The sequence below is a fragment of the Choloepus didactylus genome, chromosome 12 (assembly GCF_015220235.1).
Source record: "Choloepus didactylus isolate mChoDid1 chromosome 12, mChoDid1.pri, whole genome shotgun sequence".
NCBI lineage: Eukaryota > Metazoa > Chordata > Mammalia > Pilosa > Megalonychidae > Choloepus > Choloepus didactylus.
Window position 1 is genome coordinate 86,561,566 of NC_051318.1, and position 7,871 is coordinate 86,569,436.

A 7,871-nucleotide genomic window follows, 5' to 3' on the forward strand; every position below is an offset into this window, starting at 1 on the left:
TAGGAAAATGACGAATAGTCGGGTGGCAGGATTTAAAAAAACAGCAGGGAAAGTTTCAGGTGATCCAGAAAGCTGAATAAGCTCCAGAATTAATGAAGGTAAATTATATATACATTGAGCTAGGTGATGACTGGAAGCCTAAGATACACATAAACAAGGGCAGAGTGTCATTGGAGGTTAATATAGAGCCGATCAGGAGTATAGTATGCAGTCTTAATGTTAGTTATTGTGCACTGAGCATTTTCAAAATACATTTTCATTGATTTTAGCTTATAGAGAGTTTTGTTATCTTTAGGGACTGTTATAAAAATAAGTCAGATGGCATTACTATAACTAGGGAAAGAAGGGCAAAAGAAAGTCATACTTTGGGTGCTTTATTAAAAAACCAAAACAGTAGTTTACTTTTACTTTAGGAAGTTATGGATTTGTGGATTACAGAAAAGGAACACAGGTTGCAAAAGGGTTAAAGTCCCCTTAAAGAATCATTGAATTGCAAGCATAACCCCTGACCAGGCCACTAACTGTTTTCTAGTGTTTTACATAAAATTCAAAATTGAAGTTGCCAACAGACATGGAAAATTAAATTCCCTCAAGAAAGTTGCAAGAGCCTGCATTTTGCTGCAGGAGAAATAGAACATTAATGGAAATTGTACAATATCTGTCTTTTTTAATCAAAATCTCAACAGGGCCCTGAAGAATAGCATGCCTCCAAGGAAGCACCACTGAGAGAGAGGCGGGGGGAGAAAGAAAGTTCCCCTTTGTGCAAGACCTGTCATGTCTTTCGGGAGTATGCATGATGGATGAGGGACGTTCAACCAGAGAACATATCATGGATTTGAGTGGTAGACTATGCATTTAGATAGTTCATATGCTCCTGATGATTTCAATAAAGAAACTACCAAACTGAGTTGTTTAAGTATTTTGATTTCTAGTAGACCTATAGACCTGTTTTAGTTTCCTTGGCTGCTCAAGCAAATACTATGCAATGGGTTGGCTTAAATAATGAGAACTCATTAGCTCACAGTTTTCAGGCTAGAAGAAGTCCAAATCAAGGTGCCTTCAAGGCAATGCTTTCTCCCCATAGACTGGTGCTCTGGGGCTGGCTGCCAGCGATCCCTGATCATGGGCTCCTCCGTCACATGGCAATGCACATGGCGGCCTCTCCTGGCCTCTCCCTTCTCTTTCAGATTATTTTGACGTTCAGCTTCTGACTGCTCCCTCTGTGACTTTCTCTCCGAGAAATCTGTCTGAATTTCATCCTGTTTATAAAGGACTCCTCCAATAACAGGATGAAGATCCATCCTAGTTGACATGGGTCACACCTTAACTGAAGTAACCTCATCACAAGGTCCTAGCTGCAATGGGTTCACACCCACAGGAATGGATTAAGTTTAAGAACATATGTTTTGGGGGTGCATAGCTACAAACCACCACAAGACCTAATCAAATGAAGAACTAACAAGCTAAAGGAAAGGCGGTAAGGCAAGTGGAACACACATTGAACCCAGAAGCCCTAACCTGGCATTGAAGCTCCACCACATACTAGTTCTCACTTGGGTAGTAACTTTAGTCTTATGTGTAGAAGAAAGATTACCACTCTACCTATTGCCCAGGGTTGTTGTAAGTGTCACTGTACACATGAAAAGCTATGCTGACATTAGTTATTACTACATCTTCATGTTTGATGTAGGCATTCACTTATGAAAGAATACTCCATGTTCTGGCTTGCCTAAAGCAGGGATCAAGGGGAGAGAAGGATCAGCAAGCCACCCCCCAAGCAGCCTCAAGAGCTTGCATTTATTTACTTGGTCAATTTACCATAATACGAGTCCAGACCAATGATATGCTGACTCAGAAGCCTGATGTTTCAATGGGATACATCCATCTCTGAATAGCAGAATCACATCAATCAACCTCATGGCAGTGATGCACAAAACTAAAATCATCAACAGTGAAAATTGTAATTTTTGTAGGAACATAATACTAGCTTCAATATGTCTAACCCGTTCTCTCAATGAAGACAGACCTAGATGGAAAACCAAATCATAAGGAGGAGGAGGATGGTTGCCTGGGAAGCACGGACTCACGTGTGGAAGCAATTGGCACACCTCGGTGTCCGTCTCTGTACAGAACCTCTGCTGTATTCTGATCTCCTGGCATTCTAGAAGGTGGCCTGGTTCTGGGGTCAGGGCTGTTTTGGGTAGTGGGCCTGGTCCTGGGCTTAGAGCTTGGGCTTAGTGTCTTGTGGCTGCCCCATCTCCATCTTAGAGAAGGCAGATCAGTGTGACCAAGGCAGGAAGTGTAAGCAGGAAAGTGGCAAGAGATAGAGGTGAACAGTGAGCAGGGACCAGAACATGTGCCTTTTATAAAAATTTCTATGAAAATGTCTGTGAATATCTGTGAGCACTTTCTGGGCCTTCCATGGGAGAAGTTCTATAGGATTTCCTGGCTCCAGGTTGGAAGAAAAATGCTTCTCAGGCTGAGTCCTTTCTGGAAGACACACTCTCGGTATTGAGAAATGCCTCACTCTCAGTCATCTCCCCAATGACCGTGTCCTGAGCTGGCAGCTAACCACTCGCCTTCAATTAATTCATGCCCCTGGTGGGGTGTTACAGCAACACCATAGCCCAATGGTGGATACGAAGTGCAGAGCAGGTGGCCCATGGGCTGAAATAAATGGCATGTTAACATTTCCCAAAGCAGGTAAATGCAGAATGCCATGATTCTGTATGTTCTTTTAAGGATTCTTGATTGAAAGAACCAGTGCATTTATTATTACTGGACTCTGATCTTTCTATTTAAATATCCTCATATGCCCATCGAACTCACAGCTGACTTGAAACACAACCACAAGACAAAATGACCAAACAGATCTAACTTTACAAGAACTACTGTAAAAATGTGCAATTTAAATGTTGTTAAGAGCTGAATTACGTCACCCACAAAGATCCCATTCAGGTCCTGCGCCCCCATTCTGTGGATGTGAACCCCACTTGTAAATGGGATCTTTGAAGATGTTCTTAGTTTGGGAGAGGACAAACTGAATCAGGGTGGGTCTTAATCCAGTACAATTTTGGACTTCTGGCCTCCAAAACGAGGAGGTAGTGCATTCCCATTGTTTAAGGCAATTAGTCCATGGTACTTTGTTGCAGCAGCCCTGGCAAACCAAGACAGGGGTCTTCTTATAAAACCAGAGTCTTGTACCACTGTCTGAAATATTTTTCTCCCAAGAGGAATTTAATCACTATTGCTCACCTATTAGAAAAGTTATTTTTAAAAAAATAATAATAGTAGCCAACCAGAAGAGATGGGAAAAATACTAATTGCACCAAACAGATTTTAGAACATTTGAAATAAGAAACTATAGCAACAGGATTTAAACAAGGGAAAGGGGAAATGAAAAATGTGTCTTGTGTTAATGACGACAGTCCCTATTTATTAGGTGGTCAATATGTGCAAAGCATGGCTCAAAACATTCCGTCGGTACCATTTCATTTAGTCAGCACAAAAACCCAGTCAAGTAGGTACTATTATCCTCATTTTGCAGATGAGGAAACGAGAAAACAAAGAGGTGGTGGTATTTCCCTTGAGAAAGAAGACATTATTTTCTCTGTTACTTCAGGCCACTTTTTACATGAATCATAGTATCCCAATACAGGGGCAGATTACACATTCTATATTCTCCCAGGGTCGAAAACATCACAATTTGTCAAATGGTCTACAACCCCTAGATGACAATGGTGATATAGATCATTCTTTAAGAAAACCAAGCACACTGTGGAAACCTGTTCTCTAGAATACAAGTCAAGTCATGCCTCGAAAATGTAATGCTGCATTGTCAAGAGTCCAAAAGATCTTGAGAGAATTCAATTAGCCTATAAAGTCTGTTTTAGCCCAATCTTTCAGCACCACATTACAAAGGACTCCTCTGTCCAAAATTTGACAATTAGAATCAAAGGGCATTAAATTAAGATGAACAAGAGTCTCAAAGAGGGTGATAGAATGCAAAGCTGGCTGAGGTTTTTCCTTCCACTATAGCTAAATACTACATCTTCCTCAAGCAAGTGAAATGACTAGCCCATGCCTAATTAAATTGCATAGTGATTACGCTGTGCTACCTTTAAAGAAGGACAGACATATTGCCTCACCAGTAGTAAGCCACAGAAATCCATAGCTGACATTTACTCAATGAAATACAAATTGAGATTAGCTAGCTTCACTTTTTATTCAGCAAAGTCAAGCCTGCAATCAATTCCTGTGCATGTGTAGACTATGGAAATTGGTTTTAGATTGATTTGTTTCTTCCTTAGCTAATTACAATATACAAGTAAATGAATAATCAATTGCTTACTCTACTCTTACTGTATACATTTCAACGAGCAAATTTAGTTTGTCAAAGATGGGAGTTATTATGGTCTTTTCAAAGAGAAGCTACTAAGTGCTCCACATACATTGTAATAAATACATCAGCTATTTAATGATAATTTAAAAGCCTCTCTTATTTGTTGAACAAATAGAAAACTTCCCCTGCTGTTATTAGCTAAGCTTATAGAAAGTCTTCAATTGTATCAAAAGCCTGCTCAGAAAAATAGAGCTTAGCAGAGCATCTAATGCCATACAGAGTTCTCAGGCAACATTTGCTGTTTTTGATGCAGTAGGTGTTATACAATGAAGTCAGAAAATTTGAGGCTTGACTTCTAGATCCATCACTCTTTCACCTAACAATTTCCCTCCTGGGTATTATGTCCAACAGAAATGAGTGTTTATGTCCACCAAAATACGTGTAAAAAAATTCATTATTCATAAAAGCCCCGAACTGGAAATTATCCAATGTCCATCAACTGCTGAATGGATAAAAGGAAAAAAAAATGCAGTATATTCATAAATGTAAGGAAGAACAAACTAGCATCAAGTGCAGGAAATAACCGTAAACCAGGCACCAAAGAGTGTGATAGCTTTTAGGTGAAGTTCAAGAAAAAGCAAAAGTAATAGCTGGTGAAAGAGGTCTGAGAACTGATTACTTTTGGAAGAGGTATTTCCTGGGAAGGTTCATGAGGGAGCCTTCTGGGGAGCTAAAAATCTTTATTCTTTGACTCAGGTGTTGGTTATATGGATGTGCACATACAAAATTACACAGAGCTGTAAACCCAATCTTCATGCACTTTACTGTAATATAAATTACACCAAAATTTTTAAAATTCTAGGTTCTGTCATTTACCATGTGCCCTCAGGAAAACTGCCCTCTAAACCGCTCATCTATAAAATGGTAATAATAATAGAAGTTCCTCCTAGGATGATTATGAGTTGTAAATATAATAATTTCTGTAAAGCAGCAGCACAGAGCATAGCACACAGTGCATATTTGATAAATACTACCTATTCTTATTTCTCACTGAAAATGCAATCATAAAGAGGCAGGATGCAGGAATTATAACCATAAATTGTCTCAGGATTCACAATTAAGGTAGAAGCTAATATCACTTATGAACCTGGTTTTAAAAAAACACATGAATATATCTAATTCCATTTTTAAAAATTCAAGGAAAAGTTTTAGATTCTTGACTTCTAAAAAATGTTCCCTGCAGAGCCCATTTACATAAAAAATTATTGTGACCCCAAAAATAGATGTTCATTTCATTTTTAAGGAATTCTTATATAAAGCAAGGTGCATTCACACTTGCTGCAGTCTCTCTGGGGCCAAGACCACATAATCTGGAAAGCTGACACTTGGGATGTCACAGTGACTCTCTAAAGACTCCTTGAGACCAGGAAAACAATTTCTACAGCAGCAATTTCCTGTGAGAGGCCAGTAGCCAAAGAAATTAAAAGTTCTTAACAGTGTCTTGCCTAAGCATGGCTAAAGAATAAATTACTGGTCTTGAAGCTGCTGAATTTTTTCTTGGGAGAGTTTAGGAGAAAGGGGAGATAGGTTTTATCATAACTTAGGCTACAAAATCCCTAAGGTTCTAAGACTGAATTTAAGACTATAAATTTAAGGTGCTAGCTAGAGCAGCAAATTCTCCAGCCCTATGAAAAATCTTGTAGTACCAAGAAGTCTTTGGAGATTTTTCAAATATTTTGGGTGTTACAAGTGCCCCAAAGACTATTTTATAATGTGTCATTCCTATTTGAAATACTTATATGAACCAATAAATGGCTAACTGTCATGAACCAGCGAAGCATGGAGAACAGATAAGTATACACTGTGCCCATATGTGCCAGTTCAGTGTATTATGTCCTCCAAGATACCATTATCTTTGATGCAATCTTGTATGGGAAGACATATTAGTGTTGATTAGATTTTGGAATCCTTTGGGTATTTCCATGGAGATGTGATTCAGTCAGCTGTGGACAAGACCTTTGGTTGGATAATTTCCATGGAGGTGTTGCCCCACCCATTTAGGGTGGGTCTGAATTAAATTACTGGGGCACTATATAAGCTCAGACAGAAGGAGCAAACTTGCCACAGCCAAGAGGGACACTTTGAAGAATGCACAGGAGCTGAGAGAGGAACTGCAGTTTATAGAGACATTTTGGAGACGGCCTTTGAAAGCAGACTTTTGCTCTGGAGAAGCTAAGACAGGACAAACGCCCCAAGAACGAGAGTGACATTTTGGAGAGAAGCTGAAATCTAGAGAGGAACATCCTGGGAGAAAGCCATTTTGAAACCAGAACTCCAGAGCAGACACCAGCCACGTGCCTACCCAGCTAACAGAGGTTTTCTGGACACCATTGGCCATCCTCCAGTGAAGGTACCCAATTGTTGATGTGTTACCTTGGACACTTTATGGCCTTAAGACTATAACTGTGTAACCAAATAACCCCCCTTTCATAAAAGCCAATCCATTTCTGGTGTTTTACATCCCAGCAGCATTAGCAAACTAGAACACCATATATACACTAAGCAAGTATGGTGGGTCCCTGGCTACCCTCAGAGCCCTGTCCTACTGAGGTAGTCTCAGACCTGCCCTTCCTTCTAGATCAGTGCCATCCATTAGAACTTTCTGTGAGGATGGAAATGTTTTATATCTGTTCTGTCCAATACTTTAGCCATTAGCCATGTGTGGCTATTGAGCAATTGAAATGTGGCTAGTGTAGCCAAGGAACTGAATTTTTCATTGTAATGAATTGTAATTCATTTAAGTTTAAGCAGAAACATATGGTTAGTGGTTACTGTATTGGGTGATAGAGCTCTTTCTGGACAGACTTTAATGGCCCCAGACTCTTCCAGTTGGAGTCACTAATATCCTCCACATGCAGACTTACTTCTTCCCACCATCTAAGCCAACCTTGAAGGAAACAACCCAGGTGCTTCCATCCCACCACCCAGCCTTACTGCTCCTGGATCTGGTCAGCCACAGATGAGGTCCAGAGCCTCCTATGATGTTCACATCCGTGCTTTTGGGACCCAACTCCTCCTTTTGCCCCAGTCTTCTGCCTCCATTTCCTCTTAGCCTCCTGTGCATGGGCAGGAGAGGAGTTCTGCTAGGAGCTCTAACCCCAATGGCTAAAGCCTTGAGATCTTCTCTGGCTCTTGCCACCCCTGCTCCAGGAAGCCCCAGCCTCTGATGGAATGACGGCTGCTGCAAATCACTGACTGCCTGTAAGCACAACATCCCCATCCACCTGCATTGGATTTTCACCCATTGCCAGAATCTGCCACTGCATTAAACCCTAGCAACTCTCTCGGATGAGGGATGATTTCGGTACCAGCATCCCAGAGCTGCCTGTCCACAGCCTCCTCTTCCTCCTGGGCCTCCCAGTGAAAGTTGGGGGCCAGGACCTTAATCCAGCCTAAAGTTACCCTGCAGTTGAATTACGTTCACAGTAGAATTGCATATGCATTCAAATACAAATGAACAGTGGGAGTA